The sequence below is a fragment of the Pinus tabuliformis genome, chromosome 6 (genome assembly GCF_031772625.1).
Source record: "Pinus tabuliformis cultivar Carrire ecotype Pingquan chromosome 6, CPIR1, whole genome shotgun sequence".
NCBI classification, from domain to species: domain Eukaryota; kingdom Viridiplantae; phylum Streptophyta; class Pinopsida; order Pinales; family Pinaceae; genus Pinus; species Pinus tabuliformis.
Window position 1 is genome coordinate 1,630,390,085 of NC_142292.1, and position 24,715 is coordinate 1,630,414,799.

A 24,715-nucleotide genomic window follows, 5' to 3' on the forward strand; every position below is an offset into this window, starting at 1 on the left:
TTTGCACAGTTCATAATTGTTAAGAATAGAATTGTCAATTTCAAGCCCATTGATACAAAGGACTGGAAAGTGACAGAATAATAGCAATTACACCTTTTTTTATTGCCAGTGCTTCATTGAACAAACTTTCAAGTGTCTCCCATTGACCTAAAATTGACACAGTTTTTGTTCTCTTTTCACTGCTTAGTCAAGCTACTCAGAATAGATAGACTCTAGAGTACACTTCTGGGCCCTGAAAATAGGTTGAAAACAAATTAACTCCCAACTACCAGCATGAAACACCAACAGGGAAATATTGAATGAAATCAAACTACTCCCAACTACCAGCATAAATTTTCAGTCTTTTAGCCTAAAATGATAACAATGGTTACTGTTACAAATGACAGTTGATGGCATCAAAAGTAACATCATCTATCTGGTAGACAGTAATTAAGGAATGCTTCAGAAGCTACGGCTTTTGCTAACTCACTGTAGGGAGGTTATAAAATATAGCTTTAGTTTTCCATTGTCACTGCTTAGTCAAGCTAATCAGAATAGATAAAGGACACTTATAGATCGTGAAAATAGGCTAGGAACAAATTAACTCAAGAAAGTCATTAAAAACTAGAAGCTCAAGCATGCTACATGATGATGGAGTCATTCTCAAGTAAACACCAACAATAACATATTGAATGACATCAAACTAGTGCCAACTACCAGCATGAATTTCAGTCTTTTGGTCTAGAATGATAACAATGGTTAATGCTACAAATGACAGCTCATGGCATTATAAGTAATATCATTAACCTGGTAGACAATGATTAAAAAATGCTTCATAGGCTACACCTTTTGCTAACTCACTGAAGTGAAGTTATCGATGAATTCCAGAATGAGCTCTGGAAAAGTTTTAAACAACAGTGCACATTCAGGTCCTGTGAGTAGTTAATTCTGGATTGGGTGCAAATAAGGCTATCGAAGTTACAGTCCAATTGGTGTAGTTCGGAAGTTTTTACTATAACTGTGTTTACCTTCTATATCATAAATGCTTAGTTTTTGAAATGAAATGAAAAACCAAATGATACCTTCAGATCCAAACTTTCAGCATACCAAAGCAACATGCGCCTACACAATTCTTTTGAACTGTTCAATTTGAAGGAATTTATGAGGCCATTATTTTATTTTATTTTTATGAGAACCAAATACATTCATCAGAATGTCTAAAACTAGACACAAAGCTCCTGACTAACCTTCATCCAAAGAATACAATTCTCCACAAGATTAAGAGGCTCCCACATCTAAAATCATCAATCCAAAATAATGTGATTGCAATTGTCGTGCTACAAAGTTTAAAATCTCTACCTTTTGACTAATAAGATAATTAAAATAGGATTAGGAAACAATGGATAGAATGATCAACAAACAATGAAGCTTTTTCTTTATTCATCCTATGGTAAAGGGTTCGTTGCCACAAAGAATAAACTCGACAGTCAACAGAACATTGATCCACTGCCGAAATTGTTATCCACCAAGGTTTCATTTTTGTTATGGTCTGCACTACATGTGCTGCATGAATTTCAAAGGGATGAGGGTGGGTGGAATATCAGGCAAGTTTGATGGAATAGATACGCCTAAGCTGAAGGAAGTTCACTCTTTGTGGTGCATCCCTCAACCCCTTTCGTAAGATAAAAGGCAAATCAAACTATATCACATTGGTACATGACATGATATCTGTGAGAACAAGATCAACAGCCTTTCCTGCGTAATCTAGACATTGGCATAATTCTTGTTCTTGCCTTCGATATCTAGGTTTTGCCCAAGTAACCTACTCAGATCTTCATCTCCATCTAAGACCTTCTTTCGAGCCTCCTTTACCTTAAGTGACTGCAATTTCAAATGATTGTAGAAGCAAACCCCCAAGAAAGCCAAGCCATACCCTAACAGATTAATACCAGTCACTCTGTCCTTTATAACAGACCATGATAAGGCAATCAGGAGCCAGTCCTTGACAACACCTGCAACGTTCATTGTAAGGGCCGATGTCTTACCAACCAAAAGAAAAACTGCCAAGTTCAGCAGAAATGCACATGCACAGTTGGCACTAAAAAGCCTCACATCCAGATAAAATGAAGAAGAGGCTGCTAGAACCAGGAACTCAATTATTGCCCAAGGGATTGACAGGAATACAAAACAGCAAGGGGCAACATAGTACAATGATGTTATTGGATTCAGACTAATCCCCTTAGCGGTCAGAAGTATTTGAATCAAGACTAACCGTGTTGCCTCAAAAACCACAGCACCCAATTGCAACATGACACCCCTGGAATTGAACTGGGCTTCCCCATATGCAGCAATGGCAACCCCTAAAGAGATTCCAACCATGTTGCCCATAGTCTTTGAACTGAAACACTCCTTTCCCAACAAAACTCCAATGGAATACACTGCAACAGGCATGAGGGCCTTAAGCATCTGTATAAGAACAAGGCCAAGGTAGGAATGAACAAGACCGAGGTTAAGGAGGGCATGAGGCTGAGGAATGAAAAGGGCCGAGTTTAAGGATGACAGAGTTTTAATAAATGGAACAATGAGATACATGGCCTTCATGGTAGGTCCCACATAGCATTTTGTGTAGGATGATTAATATGCTATGTGGTAGCTGTAATTTATAAAATTTGCATTTGCATGCGCTACACGTGCCTCCTGCCTCACTGAGAGGTGTAACCAGAGAACGATTTCCTTGAAGAAACTCAATTTCCAAACACAAACACATAGCTTTTCAGTGGATGGACTAGGAAATCTAACCGAGCTCACCACCAGAGGTATAACTAAAGAACTAGTGCCTTTAGAGAAACTCAGCAGCCAAACACAGTATTTCACTGCAGTTTCTTTCCTTTTCTTTCTCGTGGCAGAAGATTCATTATTGTTAGTTACAGAGGATCACCGTGGGGGTTTTAAGGAGGAAGAAGACGCGCCTAATTTTCTGGGCGCCATTCCAGCTACAACTACAAGTGGAATTTGGCCTCAAGATTTCAAAATTGTTGATCATTTGAGCTTCCTGGAGTCGTACATGTAGTTAGCAGAGAAGATTTGATGGTGGAGATGCTCCATTTAGGGCTGAAAGATCTCAATAAGGAAACAAATTTCTTTCTGCTAGGTTGACAAATCTTAATAAGGCAGAAATTTTCTTTAGTGTCGCAGAAGATTCATTCTGGTTAGCTACAGAGGATCACTGTGGGGACTTTAAGGAGGAAGAAGACACCCCTACCTTTCTTGGCACCATTCCAGCTATGAATACAAGTGGAATTTGGCCTCAAGCTTTCAAAATTGTTGATCATTTGAGCTTCGTGGTACATGTAGTCATGAGAGCAAATTTGAAAGTGGAGACGCTCCATTTAGGGTTGACAGGTCTCAAAAAGGCTAACAAATTCTAGGCTTCCTTCCTTGAACGATGATGTAACATATTATGGGCCTCCTTCCTCGAACAGCTAACATATTTTGGGCTTCCTTCCTCGGATGGCTAACATATTCTGGGCTTCCTTCCTCGGACGACTAACAGATTCTGGGCTTCCTTCCTTAGACAACGATGTAACAGATTTGGGCTTCCTTCCTTGGAGGATGATGAAAGATCTCATGGAAAACCTAATTCCACACCACCGACCAAGTTCTCTATTGCAACTTCCGATTCAGAGCCCAAGACTTTGGGTCGCAGTACAGTCATAAAGAAGACCAAAGATGTGTTAAGTCCAAGCAACTTCCGACTAAGAGCCCAGTTTAATCATGAAGAAGACCAGGGATGTGTTAATGCTAAGCAGAGTCGAGATAGGATGGAGACCAAGCTGTCGACAAGTTGGAAAGAAGAAGATATTCGAAGATTCATATCAAAGAGCTATTGTCCCATCATAAAGGCCCTTTCGTCCTCTAGCAACTTGAAAATGGTGGGTGAGTTTCCTAAGTTTCCTTCCAAAATCATAGGTCCAGATTATAAGTGATAGCAAGGTAGGCTAAGTTGTTTGTAGTTTTCAGTTTGTAGCAATTGTTGACACATTTTATTGTGTTGCTTCTTAGCTCTCCCTATTGTGTTGCTTCACAGCTCTCTTCTACCTTGGAACCTAGGTTACTGGTTAAGAAGGAAGGCTCTGTAGGAAAGTACCCTGGATAATGCGAAGATATCTCCTGTTCCGTAGACGACACCACATTAACATGTGGCAAATTCAGCGACATCACGAAAACACATGGCAACTTCAACGACTAAGAAATGGCTTATGGAAACTTTATCTTCCCTAGCATTTCCAAACTGGGCTAGCATTTAATATTGCTAGACTAATGCTAGCATTAGTCTAGAGTTTGAAACAATTTCGAAATATGAAAAACACAAACCCGAAATAATATAATATTATCACCCCTCTGCCTCGGGAAGAGGCTAAATAAGACCATGAAAAAAATTATAATATGGTCTGCAGATGACATAGCACATTGACACGTAAAAACTTACTAAATATTAACACGAACTAATGTTAAGCCATCGAAATCGATCACTATAGTCCCATGCCATTTCCAGATGGCAGGGACTAATAAGATGAGTTTCCAAACCCAACTGTTCACTGAATCATGGATAAAATAAGTCTCTGAACCTGAATGCAAGTCTCCCTGGAATTTAGGTGTGAGTGCTCCCTTATTTTTTCCATGAGAATGTTTCCTCCATGATGAAATTTACAGGCAACAAACTAGTTTATTAAGGGAATTGCATTCTAACAAAACTGCATTTTAATCAATAAAAAAATTGATAATATCGAGTTGTGAACTTCAATATGTTTTATTTTTTCTTTTTATTTACTTAAAATGTGTTTTTGTCTGGTAGAACGATTTACATAAGTAGTTAATGAGATTGGTTTTATATTTGCAATAACTAATACTTTAACTTCCACATACTTATATAAATCATTTAAAAACACTAATTAATTGGAAACTATGAGATCCTAGAATATGTATGTCCACAAAAAATCTTTCTATTATTCCACTCATAATTATTTTGGAGTAAACTTTCTTCTCTCCTTGAGTTTGGATTTCATGTTTGATAAGTGTTTAATGTGTGAATAAAACAAATGAGTTCCAAATCCTTTCAGTTTATGCTTATTGTTCATATTTTTCCACATGAACCATATAAACTTGAAATCCTTTACTTCTTGTTATTTTCAACTGTAACATTGTTACTCGCCTACCAAAGAATTTTTTTGGTTTCCATTTTATTAAGAATGATTTCCCCTCTGAGTTAATGCAAGTTATGGTATTCCCTGAACAATTTTTAACAAATTTTTGTTGTTCCAACCAAGTCATACCAATTAATAGGTCATACGACGCTAAGGGAATGATGCTTAATTTCGCTTCTGTAGAATATCCATTTAGATGCACTATACATTGTTTTAAAAAATGGACACATGGTTCACTTTCCTTTTGGTACTAGTGGCTAGTTGTACCAGCCAAGGACTTTGAAATTTTTATGATTTTAACTTACACCTTTCCACAATTTGAGGGCTAATATAGCTTAACCTAGTCCCATGGTATATTAAAACAGACATAGGTTGGTTTTTAATAATACCTTCAACGTTAATCATTGTAGATTGATTTTCTTCTTGTCGGTCCTCTAATGCCATGCTAATCCTCAAAATGTTTCTCGCAACATCGTTCATTGTAGATGTCTCATGTGACACTTGAAAAATATAGTCCCTAACCCTAGATGCAAGTCTCCCTAGAACTTAGCTACTAGTGCTCTACAAGGTTTTTCTCTGGGAAGGTTTCCTCTGGGTTGAAATTTATACGCAACAAACACATTTATTATGGGAATCGTATTGTAACAAAACTGCATTTTAATCAGTAAAAAAATTGTAATATCGACTTCTCAACATCTATATGTTTTATCTTTTATATTATTTATTTTGTTTTATTTTAAATGTACTTTTATCTTTTAAAGGGGTTTATAAATAATTGATAAGATTGACTTGATATTAGTTTTAAATATTTATAAAAAAAATTACATATCTATGATATATTGTTTTAGGTCGTCAAGCTCGACCTAGAGACCAATAGGATGTGTGACATCTTTGCCAAGGGAAAATATGACCCCATGGACTTGTGTGATCTTTGCGAAGGGAAAATATGACTATATGGACTTGGTTTTGGTAATTCAATCTCCCTCGTCATCGGTTGTGAATAGAGACATCATTCTTTAGTTGAGATGGGATTTATTGATCAACCAAAAGAATACTTCCCTCGCTGAGAGGGAGCATTGAAATTGGATAGTGATACTATTTTCTTTCCTTATGATGAAATAATAGCTAAGAGGGAGTTTTAAAATATTACATACATTAGTCGATATTTTCATCATGTGATAAAATTATGAAATTGAAATTTTATTTCCCTCTAAAATATTTTTAAATTCAACCTCATAATATTTCAAGTTGGCTGGATCTAATAAGGCACCCATTCAACCACCGTCAAGACTCTATATAAAGGATCCATCCCTCGTCATTTGGATCATAGAACTTATCTTCTGGATGTCTCATCCAGCAAAGGAGGATGAAGAATAGAGGGTTGAATTTCAAAAGTAAGGATTGAAAGGTTTTTTATTATTCTTTGTTACTGGTCTAGTTATTATCTTCATTAGTGAAATTTTGAGGTATAAAATGGGCCTTAAAACAAAAATGTACAACCAAAATCAAATTTATAAGAACCAAAAGTATTCAAGATGATGATTTTAACAATGGGAAATGATTCACCATTATTAGAGTTGAAAAGGAAAAAGATTAAAAACTAAAAAAATTCATTGGATGTAAAATTTAGTTCCCCTTCCAATGAGTACCCATGTTGCACACTTTCGATGGATCCTACTATATGAAAAAGAGAAATACATGAAAAATGTGATTTTAATCTCTTTTTTTCATATATTTTTCAATTTTCGTATAGAAAGGTCCATTGAAAGTATGTGACATGGGTACTCCTTCGATGACGAATTCAATTCTACATCTAACAAGTGATCATGTTCAAAATTTGAGTAAAACAATAGGGAGATAAGTTGAAAATACAAGTTGAAAAAATAGTTTTTCCTCTTTTTCCTCTAAAATTTGATGATGTAATCTAATATTATTTTAATATTTCTACTATTATTTTATAATATTCCTTAGGAAACCAATTTTATACCTTAAATTTTCTTTAATGAATGTTGTTTCTCATTTATTGATGTAGTATGAACTCTCTCTCTCATATAAGGAAGGATTTGTTGGGTTCCCCTTATGGGTGTTTCCTTGGACTAGGGCCTTGGTTTTGTGTCACTTGCCACATGATATCTTGACATTTCTATTATAATTTTCTTATTACTCCTCCATGATGAAAAATTTTAATGCTAATATTAAAGTTGTTAATTGTGTAAGAAAATTGGTCTAATAATTCTCTAGTCGAATCAACAAATTATTATTATTATTATTATTATTATTATTATTATTATTCTAAATTCATATGACAAGGACTATATTGCATGCATGAATTATTATTCTTTGGTATAACACTTCACATTAAGGGAACTACAACATCAACCCTATACTCCATTACAAAGCACCTATTGGCGTAATAATAAAAAATCATTGTAAAAAATGGTACACTATGATAAAGAAAATGCTTATCGAAATTATTGCTAACGCTTCATCAAACAAACAAGGGATCAAGAAGTCGGGAGTCCCTTCCGGTATATAATATTGTTTTGACATGTTTACTTCCCAAATGTGGTGTTTAAACTAATTGTATCCTAAAATTTTGAAAAAAAAATCTAAAACATAAACTAATTAAATACCACCCTCAAATAAATCTCTATTATAGAACCCTATGAATAGATCTGAATTGATGCACGAAACCGAAAGATAGTCATTGAAATTCCTAGGTAGGATTCTCAGAAGATTTTCTATACTTTGGAATATTTTGAGGCGGCTTTTGACAAACTAATAGATTTATCTTTGATTAAGAGGATAGGCATCTACTATTGCTATTATGCAGATCTCAAAAATTTGCACAATAATGATTGATATTGTTTTATGGGAGATTTTTCCTCTTTTCTTTTCTTGATAACTTGAAAGCATCTAAATTAACAAATTGGTATATATCAAGAGTTCTAATATATTATAATATGTAGTGATGGAATGGATAATATCTGAGATGATACGGACTTCAAGATTCAGTACATATTTCTTTACAGAAGAATCTTTTGTAAGGTTTGAGGAAGACAAAGTAAAGTTATTTCTCTCCTACAATGGTGCCTCATTTTGCTTCTTTAGACTGATAATAAAATAATTTACATTTTCTTTCTCATTTTACAAGATAAATATTATATGTTTTTTGTCTCACGACTACACCGAAATTAGATGCTAAAGCAGCTCTGCTACCAGCACTGGCTGGCTCCATTATCTTTGATAAATAAAAGAAATTATATATGTCTGATTGTTGATGGCATGACTAAACCAAATGCAAGAGCATGTCATTGAGATTTGGTTGCACCTAGTTTCACGGTTTGCATACCATCCAAACACAATTGTACATTGTTTTCTCTGTGAAGAATTTGAGCCCATGTTTATATAGAAATCTATAGCAAGAGAGAGTCTTATTCAATTTTTTCCACAGTTTATTCGATGGATATCATTATGTAGGGCAATACTCTATGGAATCCTACTCTTGGAATAGACAGTAATGGAGTTGAATCTATAAGGCCAAGTAATTTTTTCATGGATGTAGAGATTGAATGGCACTAGAATCCTCATGACCAAAATCCCTACAAATGGAGTGGCATCACATGTTCTTCCCATGACTTGGTTACTAGTATCTTTCTGGATTCCATAAATCTTTTAGGTACTATTCCCTCACAGTTAGCAACTCTTAAATCATCACTTGTAATGTCCACAACCAATCTGACTGGTAGACTTCCAAAAGAGATTGCAGATTACAGAAAATTATTTTTGTTAGATCTGAGTGGAAACAGATAAACAAGAAGTATACCCTCTGATATTGGTAAGCTCAAGAATCTCCAGAGCCTTATTCTCAACTTCAACAAACTTAATGGGAACCATCCCTTTAAATCTTGGCAATTGCTCCAGTCTGGTCAATCTACTCATATTTGATAACCAGTTGAGTATCATGATACCACTAGATCTTGGTACGCTGTCGAACTTGAAACTTCTTCGTGGAGGTGGGAGGAATCCAAACATTGAAGGTGAATTGCCTCCTGGACATGGAAACTATAAGAATCTTACGTTTTTGGGGATTGCAAAAATGAGGATTTCTGGAACAATTCCTCCATTTGGATAATAAAGAAAATTGGAATCACTTGCACTTTACACAAATTTGCTATCATGATCAATCCCACCTGAGCTGAGAAAATTTTCTAAAATTGTATATCTATATCTCTATGCAAATAATCTGTCAAGTTCTCTACCCAAGGAGCTTGGTAATATGCAGAAGCTTGAAAAGCCTCTTCTATGCAAAAATTATTTGGTAGGAAATATACCATCAAATCTTGGCAAATTCACAAGCTTGGAGGAGATAGACCTATCACCTAATGCCTTGTCTGGAATCATTCCTAAAATAATAGGCTACTTGAATAATTTGTCTAAGCTTCAATTCAATGTTATCAATATTTCTAGTTCAATACCTTCTTCCCTTGTTAATTGCACTAGTCTTCTCAACTCCAACTGTTAGGCCCCTATACTTCTAGTGTAACCCCTCATTGTTATTAGTACAACCCCCTTATTATATTGTTGTACCCATGTAGTCCCCATATTGTTACTATTGTGCCCCATACAAGCCCACTATTGTTATTATTGTGCCCTCACATTATTATTGTTATGTCAGCTCTGATTATATTATGACCCCTTAGACTCCTATATATAGAAAGGAGGTATTTTCATTTGTATCATCAAAGAATTGTTCATTTGTGTAATGTAAAGTAGGTTTCCCCCTCGAAGTGGCTGAATTCTAAGGTGTTCATCTATCTTTTCTATCTTTTTGTTAGCTAGTTTCATAACATTTGGTATCAGAGTTGTGGATTCTAGGGTTTCGCTTCTCCAAACAGATCATCGTGGGATTGTCACTACAACTATTTCGCTACGAAGTTTCATAAGCTAAGAAAAAACCCATTTGAGACAAAAACGGTCTAAACCTGGGCTCGAAATTTAAGATCCTTTCTTGCTATATTTTCGGAGATATAGTCTGAGGAATTTAGGGTTTTTACAGACCCCCGAATTACATTCCAAACAGGTGACCTGGGGAAAATCGTTATAACGTTCTCTCTGAGAATCAGATTGAAATTTCGTCAGAAGTTATGGAAAGAGGACGGACTGTAGTTTCTTGTGTATATTTTTTAGATCCAAATGTCAAAACAGTGACATGTGTCACGTTGTACAAGTCCGCTCTAATGAACTAGTCTATAATAATGTCACTATGGGAGATTTGGCATAACTCTTCCTTGGAGAATCCAATTTGGAACAAACTAGTGGCATTGGAATGAGGACATAAAGGGCTACTGTAGGTTGCTATTTCAGAACTAGAAGATCCAAAATTACAGAGTTACAGTAGTTTCAAAATCGAGCTCCCAAAATCAAGAAAAAGTGAGATGAGGAAGTTTGATGGCAAGGATCCGGTAAATTGGATACTACAGATGGAGAAATATTTTGATCTACATGGTGTACCATTGTTACAAAAGGTATGTGTTTCATCTAATTATTTAGAACTAAATCAATTTTTATGGTATAAGGGGCTTTGTTCTCATAAACCACTTGTCACGTGATCAATTTTCACGAAGAAAATGATAGCACATTATGAGGATACAAAGAGAATCTCCTTCTTTAGCCAATTGATAAATCTCAAAAAAAAGGGTTCAATGGAAGAGCACATTGAAGACTTTAAAAAATTGAATAGAAGGGTAAATTATATTCCAGAGAAGCAAAGGATTGATGTCTTCATAGGGACTTTAAAGGATAACGTTCAACATGAGGTTCGTTTTTGGGAACCTGATTCATTGGAGGAGGCATTCAAGTTGGCAAGAAAAATTAAAAGCGAAATTATGAAAACATGGAATCCTACCACTCATGACTATAATTATGGAAGTGTTTCTTCTCCTAGCCTTCCAAAACCTACAAGGCATACACCACAACAATTGGAAGAAAAAAGAGAAAAAGGGTTTTGTTACAATTGTGATAGAAAATGCACTAAAGGTCATAACTGTGCTGAGAAGAAATTATTTTACATAGAGTATGAAGAGGAGGAAGAAAAGGATCAAGAAACATCAAAAGCAGAGGATATACGCCAGGACCCAACCCCAAAGAAAGAAGAATTGAATCCTACCATATCTTGTAAAGCATTGGAAAGAATTACCACACAAAATCTCATGATAGAAGGACGTATGAAGAAGAAAAAGGTTCAAGAAGTGAAAGATCACATCGAGAAAGAAGAAATGAATCCAACCGTATCTTGTAATGCATTTGCCAAAATTACTACTCCTCAAACTATCAATATAGAAGTACATATCAAGAAGAAAAATGTTCAAGAAGTGAAAGATCACATCGAGCATCAAGAAATGAATCCGACCATATCTTGTAAAGCATTGGAAGAAATTACCACTCCTCAAACTCTCAAGATAGAAGGAAATATCAAGTAGAAAAAGGTTCAAGCGATGAAAGATCAAATCCAGCATCAACAACAAGTTCTCCAACTTTTAAAGGATAACACCACTTTGGTGTAGAATTGAATGAAAAACAGATAGATCAACATCGCAGTGAAAATTTTTTTGATGTAGGTGATTGCGTATTTTTACAGTTACATCTCAAGCAAGCTATTTATGAGAAGGAAATGTTGGCAATACTACATGCACTTAAGAAATGGTGACTTTACCCAATGGGAAGACACTTCAAGGTAAAAATGGATAATGATAGTCTTAAAGGCATTTTATAAAAAATTATTATCTTTAGAAGAACATAAAAAAATGGGTCACAAATATGTTAGGTTATGACTTTGACATTATCTATAGAAAAGAGAAGAAAATTTTTGTTGCAGATGCACTCTCAAGAAAGAATGAGGATGTCGAAGCATTGTTTTGTGATATTTCTATTATCCAACCAGATTGGATAAACAAAGCAAGGGATGAATGGAAGAAGGACAAAGAAGTGTGGCCACTCATTCAAAAGTTGCAGAAGATTCCAATTCAAACAATATTGCCAGAACTTGAAGAGGAAGGAAGAATCATATTGGAACCTGGAGAAGTCATATAAATAAGAACCTGACAGCTACGAAATCAATCAATTTCAGAGTATCTCATCAAGTGGAAGAACTTACCCGCTGAAGGTTCCACATGGGAGGACAAGAATTTTATACAGAAGCATCAAGAACTACTCAAGCATTTATGACAACACTTTTTGAAGGAGAGGGGCATGTTAGGCCCCTATACTACTAGGGTAACCCCTTATTGTTATTAGTACAACCCCCTTAATATATTGATGTACCCATGTAGTGCCCATATTGTTACTATTGTGCCCCATAGAAGCCCACTATTGTTATTATTGTGCCCTTACATTATTATTGTTATGTCAGCTCTGATTATATTATGACCCCTTAGACTCTTATATATAGAAAGGAGGTCTTTTCATTTGTATCAACCAAGAATTTTTCATTTGTGTAATGTAAAGGAGGTTTCCCCCTCAAAGAGGCTTATTTCTAAGGTGTTCATCTATATTTTCTATCTTTTTGTGAGCTGGTTTCATAACACCAACTTGATAGCAACAAGATATCTGGAGAAACACCTGACATAATAGGATAACTTAAGAATCTGGTACTATTGTTTGCTTGGCAAAATATGTTGGAAGGAATAATTCCTCCTAGTATAGGCAACTGCAAAGAACTTTAGTTTTTACATCTTACTCACAATAGGCTAACTAGAAGCATTCCTACAAGCACATTCCATTTAAAAAACCTCACAAAGTTGCTTCTTCTGTAAAATGATCTCACTGGCTCTATTTCTCCTAATATAGGCAATCACAAAGCTTTGATTAACAATAAGCTCAATGGGGAAATTCCAAAAGAGGTTGCGAAACTAGAAGACCTGGACTTCCTTGACATGGCAGATAATCAGTTTACAGGAACCCTTTCTCTAGATATCGGATGATGCACTACAATTCAGATGTTGGATATTCATGGCAAGATACTTACATGTAATCTACCCAACACGCTTGGTTTTCTGCAAAACCCTCAAGTATTGGATTTATCATGAATATGTTTTTGGGTTCCATAACCTCTACATTGGGAGATCTCATTTCACTGGACAAGTTGGCAATGAATGGAAATGATATGTCCGAAGAGATACCAAGGGATATTTCCTTGTCCACTAAGTTCGAGTACCTAGACTTAAGCAGCAAGAAATTGACTGGTGGCATTCCTTTTGAGATTGGAATCATAGAAAGATTGGGCATTGCAATGAATCTCAGTTGGAATTATCTCTCAGGGCTCATTCCTTTTAAATTTTCTAGACTCACAAAACTAGCAGCCTTGGATATATCTCATAAAATTCTAGTTGGAAATTCCAATATTCTTGGTCAGCTAGAAAATATTGTCTCTAAACGTTTCATAAAATAATTTATCTGGGTATCTGCTAGACACATATTTTTTTCAAGGAATGATAATTGTTTTGAACAATTAGAGGATGAGTCCCCTAAATTTTTAATGTTCAGATAATCACAGGCCTTTTGTTTAGTGCTATAGGAATGATGTTGTTTCTGGGGATATGCATTTTGATTTAAACCAAGAAAATGCCTCGGCAAGAGTTTGAAGATTCAGAAATTGGGTGGTCATGGCAAATGACTCTGTTCCATAAACTCAAATTCTCTGTAGAAAAAGTTGTTGATTTGTCTAGTTGAGAGAAATATCATAGGAAAAGGTTGTTCATATGTTGTTTACATAGCTAAATGCCTAATAGAGATGGCATAGCAGTGAGGAAGCTTCAAAGAAGGAAGGGCAACATATCAGAGACACATCTGGTGCATAAGTGAAGACATTGGCTCTATCAGGCACATAAACATTGTGAAACTTTTTGGTTATTGTTCCAACAACACAACTAAGATTCTCATGTATGATTACATGCCTAATGGAAGCTTGAGTGGTTTAATGCATGAGATGAGAGCATCATTGGATTGGGAACATAAATACAACATTGTTTTGGGAGCAACACAAGGGCTTGAGTATCTACATCACCACTGTATCCCAGGAATCATTCACCGTGATGTCAAAGCTAACAATATATCGTTGGGACGTCATTTTGAACCTTACCTTGCAGACTTTAGCCTCACAAAGCTTGTGGACTCCTCTGACAATTACTCCAAGTATTAAAAAAAAAGTGGTTGGATCCTATGGATATATTATTCCTAGTATGTACTCTTATGTTCTTTGTTGCATTCATGTGTTGTTAAAAACTATTTATAGGATTTGTTTCAATAAAGGATGGGGAGCTCAAAGATATGTTTTAGGCCAAAATAAGGCATGGCAACTATATGCACATAGTTCACCAAGAATTTCACAATGTAACATCTTGAGAGCGAATGACTCTGAGGGAGACGACACAACTGAGGGTAGTTAAACAAAATAACCCTAGTTGGGTAGTTACATCAACTAACCCTAGTTGGTAGAGATAATTATACAAAATCCCTTTGAGCTGGATGTGATTTGTTGGAAATAAGGGCTTTTCTATTTTTGAAAAATGAATGGTATATTACGGCACAATAAAAGAATACATTAAGGCATACAAATTAGAGAGCCAAATTGTGATTGTGCAGTTTAACTCTGTTAAATAGGAAAGGATTGCCCCGATATCTACCTTACCTCCAACCTTAAGATGATAAATGTGAACATAAGACAACAAAGAGTGAGACTAAATCTATAGCTAAATATTTATATACTGAATACATATACAAACAAATATTAAGAGAAGTTATAGATAATTTAAGAAGCTCATTAACTAATAATCACTCCATCCAGAAGGGCCTGTGACATATATAAGATAGGAAAAGAGTAATGGAGACAAAATATACACGTGGCAACCTAACCCAACATAAATAAAAATGTTGTGTCCAAATCACCATATGGTGTTCATGGCACAACCTGCAATACAAAAACTTTGTTACAGTGTCAATGTAGAGGTAATTACAAAGAAAAAAAAGAAACAGATGATATTCCTTACGTACTCTTTTGAAATCTGAAGGTTGAATGATTAGTCACCTCCCTATTTCCTATGTCAGAATGATTCCCATGTCTGAATGAGCATACAAGTTATTCATATCAGACTTCTATTCCAGTATGGATGGGATTTGGTTTGTCCATGGACCTCACTAGAGAAGATGGAGGCTTCTACCCCAGTTCTAAGGTGCTCATGGTTGACTACTTTATGCTCGTTGTGATTCTATGGGGAATATGTATTGTGCCCTCTACACATGGCCATTATACAATAGAAAATAAAAATACAAAAAAAAATAAAAGTAGGCCATCCACCAGAGATGAAAAAACAATATATAATAGAAGTCTATTAAATAGCTCATACAAAAAAGAACTCAATAAAAAAAAGTAAGCTGTTATGAAACCAGCTCAAGAGAAGATAGAAAAGATAGATCAATGCCTTAGAATTCAGCCTCTTCGAGGGGGAAAACTCCTTTACATTACATAAATGAACAATTATTGGATGATTCAAATAACAAAACCTCCTTTCTATATATAGGAGTCTATGGAGTCACAATATAATCCAGCCGACCTAACAATAATAATATAAAGCCACAAAAATAACAATAGAGGGATTCTATGGGGCACAGAAATAACAATATGGGGGTAATAGGGGCACAACAATATAAATAAGGGGTATAACTACAATAGTAATGGGGTAATCACTAGTATTATAGGGACCCAACATGCCCCTCTCCTTCAAAAAAGTGTTGTCCTCAATGCTTGAGTAGTTCTGGATACTTCTGCATAAAATTCTCATCCTCCCATGTGGAATCTTCAGCGGATAAGTTCTTCCACTTGATAAGATACTCTGAAATTGATCGATTTCGTAGCTGTCGAGTTCTTGTTTCTGTGACTGCTTCCGGTTCCAATATAATTTTTCCTTCCTCGTCAAGTTCTGGCAATATTGTTTGAATTGGGAGCTTGTCACCTATAACCTTCTTTAAACATGAAACATGGAAAACTGGGTGCAATCGAGAAGCTGCAGGAAGCTCCAATTTGTATGCCATAGTACCAATCTTTTGCAACACCTTGTACGGACCATAATACTTTGGTGATAATTTATTATCCTTCTTAGCTTGCTTTAGGGACATTTGCTTATATGGTTGTAGCCGTAGGAATACCCAATCACCTACATCAAAACTTCTTTCACTGCGATGTTGATCTGCCTGTTGTTTCATTCTATTTTGTGCCAACACGAGGTTATCCTTTAAGAGTTGGAGGACTTGTTGTTGATGTTCGATGTGATGTTCCACTGCCTGAACCTTAGAATTTTCTCTTAAATATGATGTGATGGATGGTGGTTGATACCCATAAAGTGCCATAAATGGGGTCATTTTTGTTGTTGTATGGAAGGAAGTGTTATACCACCATTCAGCCAGAGGCAACCATTTGACCCATTGTGTCTGTTTATCAGATACAAAGCAACGAAGATATCCTTCCAAACATTTGTTTACTATCTCAGTTTGCCCATCAGATTGAGGATGATAAGATGAGCTATGAGCTAACTGAGTACCAAGACAAGAAAATAATTGTCCAAAAATTTCCAGTGAAAATGGGATCTCTGTCACTTACAATAATCTTTGGGTTTCCATGTAGCTTTTGAACTGTTTCCATAAATGCAGTAGAAACTGTACTGGCTTTAAATGGATGTGATAATGCACAAAAGTGTGCATACTTGGTAAGTCTGTCAACTACCACCATGATGACACTCTTTCCCTCAGACTTGGGTAAACCTGTGATAAAATCCATTGAAACCTCCTCCCAACGTTGGCTTGGAATGGATAAAGGTTGTAATAGACCCGTGTCTTAATTGTTTCAACTTTATTTTGTTGGCAAACCAAACATTCCGCCACAAACTTTTGAATATCTGATTTAAGGCCATCCCAAAAAAATTCCTTCTTAACCCTGTGGTAAGTTTTTAAAAATCCTGAGTGCCCTCCTAAGGGAGAAGTGTGCAATTCCATAAGAATCTTTTGTTTTAGCTGGGAATTCTTACAGAGGTATAAGCGATCTTTGTACCATAACGAATCATTTTGCCAGCTAAATGTATCAGAAGTACTGGAATCTTGTTGTAGCTTTCGAATAAGTGCCCACACTTCTTCGTCATTCTTCCATTCCTCCCTTGCTTCGTTTATCCAATCTGGTTGGATAATAGAAATGGCACACAACAATGCTTCCACATCCTCATCCTTTCTTGAGAGTGCATCTGCCACCACATTTTGCTTCCCTTTTTTGTAGATGATTTCAAAGTCATAACCCAACATCTTTGTGACCCACTTTTGTTGCTCTTCAGAGGATAATCTTTGTTCTAAAAAGTATTTAAGGCTATCATGATCCGTTTTTACCTTGAAGTGTCTTCCCATTAGGTAGGGTCGCCATTTCTTAAGTGCATGGAGTATTGCCAACATTTCCTTCTCATAAATAGCTTTGCTTAAAAACTTTCCCTTGATTGGACGACTTTCAAAAGCAATGGGTCTTTCATCTTGCATTAGAACAGCACCAATTCCATTTCCTGAAGCATCACATTCCACAATAAAGGTTTTTGTGAAGTCCGGTGTAGCTAAGACCGGTGCTTGGCACATTGCCTCTTTAAGATGTTCAAAGGCCTTTGTTGCTTCCGGAGTCCATGAAAATGAATCTTTCTTCAATAATGTTGTTAGAGGTGCTGCTATTCTCCCATAATTCTTAACAAACTTGCGATAATACCCTGTCAACCCAAGAAATCCTCGCAGATGCTTTATGGATGTGGGGATTTTCCATTCCTTAATGGCTTTAATTTTGCTAGGGTCTACCTTAACTCCTTCATGAGATACAATATGACCCAAATATTCCACCTCCTGGACTCCAAAGAAACATTTGGATCTTTTTGCATATAATTGTTTCTCCTCCAATAGTTGTAGCACCCTGTCAACATGTTCAACATGATCCTTCCAAGACTTGTTGTAGATTAGTATATCATCAAAAAATACTAACACAAATTTTCTAAGGAATGGTTTGAAAATTGAATTCATCAAACCTTGAAATGTTGAAGGTGCATTGGTAAGGCCAAAAGGCATGACCAAAAATTCATAATGACCCTCATGAGTTCTAAATGCCGTTTTCGGAATGTCTTCAATCTTCATTCTGATTTGATGATATCCCGAACGAAGATCCAACTTGGTGAAGTAAATTGATCCATGCAATTCATCCAGTAATTCATCAATGACAGGAATGGGGAACTTATCTTTAATAGTGAGCTTGTTGAGCTCCCTATAATCCGGACACATGCGCCATGATCCATCCTTCTTGTGCACCAATACTACTGGAGCTGAGAAAGAACTTTGACTCGGTTGAATTATACCAGCCTCTAGCATTTCTGCAACCATACGTTCAATTTCACTTTTTTGGACATAGGGATATCTGTACGGCCTGATGTTTGGAGGAACACTTCCTGGAATCAGATGAATAGCATGATCATGATCACGCATAGGTGGGAGACCTTTGGGAGTCTCAAATACCTTGGAATGATTGTCCAGGAATTTTTGGAGATCTGGAGAAATAGATGATTCCAATGTGGAAACATCTAGCGAACATAATTGTGCAATTACAGCTCTTTGCTCCTTTTTTAGAAGCTTTGTCATGCCATTAGAGCTGATTATCCTTCCTGGTTTCCCTGCAATACCCCTTAATTCAACTTCCTTTCCTTCCGTAGAAAATTTGATGAAAAGTTCTTGAAAATTAAAAGCTATTGTACCCAAGGATTGTAGCCATTGGACTCCTAGTACAACATCAGCACCTCCCATTGGAATGGAAAGCATTAGGCTAGTCAATACATATTCTCCCATGGATAGCTTGATATTATGGCACTTCAATTTATTGTTCCTCCATTTGCAATCATCACTTGACACTCTGGTGCTGGATATAGGAAGCAATTCAATTCTTTTGCTACCCTACAATGAATAAAATTGTGGGTGCTTCCTGAATCAATCAACACTATTACCTTTTTCTTCTTGATTTGTCCTTCTATCTTGATGGTTTGAGGAGTGGTAATTCCCGCCAATGCATTACAAGATATGGTCGGATTTATTTGTTCTTCATCTAGGCTTTGTTCCTGGAGTATATCCTCTTCTTTTGACCTTTCTTGCTCCTTTTCTTCTTCCTCTTCACAATCTATGTAGAATAATTTCTTCTCAGCACACTTATGACCTTTTGTGTATTTGCTATCACAACTGTAACAAAGCCCTTTTGCTCTTTTTTCTTCCAATTGTTGTGGTGTCAACCTTGTAGGTTGTGGAAGACTAGGGGCAACAACACTTCCGTCTTTATAGTTGTGAGTGGTATGCTTCCTAGTTGCCATAATTTTGCTTTCCATTTTTCTTGCTAACCTGAATGCCTTCTCTAATGAATCAGGTTCCCAAAGGCGAACATCATGTTGGATATTATCCTTTAAAGACCCTATGAACACATCAATCCTATGCTCCTCTGGAATATCTTTTACCCTTATGTTCAATTTTTGGAACTCCTCAATGTGCTCCATTATTGAACCCTTTTGTTTGAGACTTATCAATTGGCTAAAAAAAGTGTTGCTTTTTGTATCCTCATAATGTGCTATCAATTCTTCCGTAAAAATTGCCCAAGTGATAAATTGTTTACGAGAACAAAGCCATTGATACCATACAAACTGATTTGGTTCCAAATATACAGTTGCCATACGTACCTTTTGTGCATTTTGCACATTATTGAGATCGAAGAATTGCTCCATCTGTAATATCCATGTGGCGGGATCCTTGCCATCAAACTTCCTCATATCGATTTTTGGAATATGGTGATTCTTCGATCCAACATTAGCGTCTATGGAATCATGATTAACATTTCTTTTGTTCTCATCATGAGTTTCCTTTACTACCTTTTCACCATTAGTAAGTATTTCTTGTAGAAAATTTGTCAAATCTGTCTTCAAATCTGCCATGCCTGTCTTCAAATTTGTGTTCAAATCTATCTTCAAATTGTCAATCTTAGCTTCCATGCCATTAATCTTAGCTTCCACGCCATTTATCTTAGCTTCTGTTAACTTTTGTGAGCGTGACATTTGTTGCACTTGTTCTTGTAATTTTGATATATCATGTAGCATTTCTTCCTCTTCTTCATGAGTCATGCTAGAGCTTTCAGGTTCCTTACTAGGTGTTTGCATTTTCTTTCCTCGGGGCATCAGTTACCGATAATAATGCTCTACTATGCCCTTTGAATTCCTTCAAAATAAATTTTCAAACCAAGCTTAAGCAAAAATTTAAAAGAATCTACACACCTTTTTTCACTTTGTAGGAGCTCGATATTGCCTCTGATGTATCTCTGTACTTTCCAATCATCTAGTTCTGAATTTGTGACCTTTAGTAGCCCTCTGTGTCCTCTTTCCAATGCCACCAGTCTGATCCAAATTGGATTCTCCAAGAAAGAGTTATGCACAATCTCCCAAGATGACCTGATTATAGACATTTCCAGAAGAGCGAAGTTGTATGAAGTGCCACGTGTACAATTTTCGATATTTGGTTCTGAAACAGATATACAAGAAACTACAGTCCGTCCTCTTTCTATACCTTCTTACGAAATTTCAATCTGATTCCCAGAGAGAAAGTTATGACGATTTTCCCGAGGTCACCTGTTTTGAATGTAATTCAGGAGTCTCCAAAAAGACCAACTTCCTCAGATCATATCTCCGCAAATGTCGCGCAAAAAGTTCTGAAATTCGGACCCAAGGTTCAGCGCTATTTCTTCTCAAATGGGTTTTTTTTGCAACTTCTGAAACGTCATAGAAAAAGGTTATAGCGAAAATACCACGATGACCTGTTTGGAGCAGCGAAACCCTATAATCCAAAGCTCTAATACCAAATGTTATGAAACCAACTCAAGAAAAGATAGAAAAGATAGATCAACGCCTTAGAATTCAGCCTCTTCGAGGGGGCAACCTCCTTTACATTACATAAATAAACAATTCTTGGATGATTCAAATAACAAAACCTCCTTTCTATATATAGGAGTCTATGGAGTCACAATATAATCCAGCCAACCAAACAATAATAATATAAAGCCACAAAAATAACAATAGAGGGATTCTATGGGGCACAGAAATAACAATATGGGGGTAATAGGGGCACAACAATATAAATAAGGGGTATAACTACAATAGTAATGGGGTAAGCAGTAGTATTATAGGGACCCAACATAAGCCATCCACCAGAGATGAAGAACCAGTATATAATAGAAGTCTATTAAATAGCTCATGCAAAAATTAACTGATGTATTTGCAATGAATTAGCATTTAACCCTTTTCAAATGGTAATTAGCATAGCGTAGAGCCAGAAAAACCAAGCATAAGGCATTTGACAATGGCCATTTGACACTCGTCAGTACCATAGCGTAGAGCCTTAAAAAAACAACAGCTTACCGTGAGGTATTTTTAACCATGGCATATTCAATAAAATGAAAAATATGATAATTACATTTAGATAAAAAGTTACAAATGTTTTGATCACTTTTATACATATTTTTAAAACAAATTTTAGGTTTTGTTTTAAACAAATTAAAATTTTAAATAAGATAATTATAGTTCGACACATGATATCATACGACACACCTGTAGAAATATAGCACCACATGGGGCCATCCTATGACCACCTATCCACACTAGCAGAACATTGACATGCATGTTCCCAAGGCCATTGACATCTTGTCCATCTGTGTGTGTCCATTATAGCTATCATTTCCATTTTGTGCTCGTCGCTCACATTTTCTCTAGTAAAGCTACTCCATTCCATTCGGAGAAGATTACTCTAGCACTGACACGTCCATCACTGCCACTTTCTCTCTTGAATTTGCTTGTTGCTACCATTTTCTCTAATAAAGCTGCCCCATGTTCCATTCGAAGTAGATTACTCCCGCAACAACTAAATGGTTGCAGGGAAACAGGTTCGTAAGTTGCTCCATTTCTTTCGAAGTAGATTACTCCAGCAACAACCGAGTAGTTGCAAGGTGATAGGCCCATCACTTCCATTTTCTCTCTTGAATTTTCTTGTTGTGGCCATTTTCTCTAATAAATCTACCGCACATTCCATTCGAATCAGATTACTCCAGCAACAACCGAGAAACTCTAGATCCAGAATAAAACCCAGACCCCACATCAGTAGAACTATTAATATCCACCACCAATAGCATAACGAGAGCTACTCGTTCCATTCCCAACTCCCTTGAGCTCGGTCCCAACTTTCCCACAATAGTTGTTGATATATATGAAGTAGGAGTCAATGATGTTGTGACAAATTATGGGGTTGTTGCTTCATCAGATAGGGGGAGAAAGAAATGAAATGTTTGGGAATCACATGGATGAGCTGACCTTGTTCCCGAACCCTTCCATTCCTAGACCCCATAGTAGCACCCCCTCTTACAAATCCGAGTAGATATCAAGACCCAGATCCATACAAATCTTTATATTATGGTTAATAAGAAAGCTAATGATCTACTAGTTTACCCAATCGAGCGACAATTCCAAGTTGAGTTGTGGATCAAATCGGGATGCTTAACCACTAGCATAGGTGGTGTAGAGTCGATAATAGATATGACAATAAAGGTGTTACATAAGCACCATTGACAAGAGCTAAAAATAAGGTGCATGTTTCAGGTTGAGTTCCAAAACCCATTTGAGAGTTCTTCTCTAGAGTTCTTCTCAATCCGGACCACAGACCACACTATAGAAGCGACAGACAGATAGATCTATAAGCACCAATAGACCTACCATTCTATGTTTCAGGTGATGACATCTGAATAGAGTTACAGTTCTCAACAAAGATGGTAGATTTTTTCCCTGTTCAAATAAAGCAAGTGGTATTTAAATCTTAAATTAAACAAAAATCCTATTTTTGGTTATTTTAGAAAAAAACTCAAGCAATCTCTTTCAATCCTTTCTGCTTGATTTTCAAATGAAGAATTTCCTATGTACAAACATGACAAAGCAATTTGTATATGGAAAAGTGAATACAAATAAAAGTTCATAAATTCATAGAAACTGAACTATGATGCACAATACTAGCTCTGCATCCATTTCTTTGTGCATCCATTACTTTGAGGTTGAACTTATGCTTGCATCCATTTCTTTGAGGTAGAGATTATGCTTGCTTGGTGGGACGATAGAACCCATGAGATGGTTGAAAGAAATAATCAACCTCAGGATGGATAAGAAATCGGCTTGCTTGGCTGCAGACAACACTAGAGTGAAATAGGCTTGCTCACCTGCAAACGACACCAGAGCTGCATGCATACAGAGAGCCATGTCGCAGTGAATTGTCAGGTTCTAAAATTGTTTGGATATAAAAATCTTTTGCACAAGAAAACTTTCGATATTAAAAACATTTGCCATAACATGGATAAAATAGCCTGACTTTGTATAAAATAACCAGACTTTGGATAACATAGCATCGCCCCAACCTTGTTGCATTGGCACAAGTGAAGATTTCAATAACCGGTGGAATGTTTTATCACCCAAAATCTTCATTTAAAATTAAAATGAATCAAATTTCACACATAAAACTTTGCTTAAATTTACATAGACAGTGAAAACAATGTGGCCAAAAGAATAAATTAATTGGCAGTCAACGATCATCAATCACTATAACCCTACTAAAAGCCAGGACTAATAAGACATTATAAATATTAACATTAAATAATACGTTTGATTTTTAGATATAAATTATTTGTATAATCATTACTGAGCTATTTACATTTCTCATTCCTTGCAATGGATGTTTTAATTAAATTATTTGTAATGCTTTTTTGATTGACTAAATTTTGTTTAAGTTCTTCGCCTTTTATGTTCAAACATAAAAAAAAAGTGTAATGAGTATATTTATAATATATATGATTTGAAAATAAAATAATTAAAAAACCGATGAGTTAAAGTACATTCTTTGTGATTTTTTGTTAAATGGTATCTTACAACATATACCAAATAATTTTAATTTTATAGCACTAATTTATGCTTTATTTTCTTATATGTTTTGTGTACCATGAAAAAGGTTAGATGTAATTAAAATATTAATGTTATTCCAATAGTAAATTATAGAAAAAGCCATTTTTATTTACAAATTATTAAATTAATTATTAATATTTTAATATATACTCATTATTTATAGTTAAATAAATATCAATGGATTATTCCCATAGCTTTTCTTTATATATTGAGATTTTATTAAAAATATTTATGAACATTTTTACATTTATTAAAATATAAAAATTATTATTATGAAGAAGTATTATGGAAAACACCTCATCAAATCTTTTGTAGTATCAATGATATATAAAGAATATAATTATTAATTATTTTTTATTTATTTTAAACAATAAAAAATTAAATAATTAAACATATAAACTATATTTTTAAAAAGTATATGAATATATATAGTTAATTAAATATACAAACTATACT

At 35.5% G+C, this 24,715-nt stretch overlaps 2 pseudogenes; one reads left to right on the forward strand and one right to left on the reverse strand.

Annotated features, from left to right (window-relative positions):
* Window positions 1-1,743: 1,743 nt before the first annotated feature.
* LOC149265157 (putative sugar phosphate/phosphate translocator At2g25520 pseudogene) lies at window positions 1,744-2,580 on the reverse strand (annotated as a pseudogene).
* Window positions 2,581-8,154: 5,574 nt separating this feature from the next.
* LOC149265158 (uncharacterized) overlaps window positions 8,155-24,715 on the forward strand; it is a 49,091-nt pseudogene continuing 32,530 nt past the window's right edge.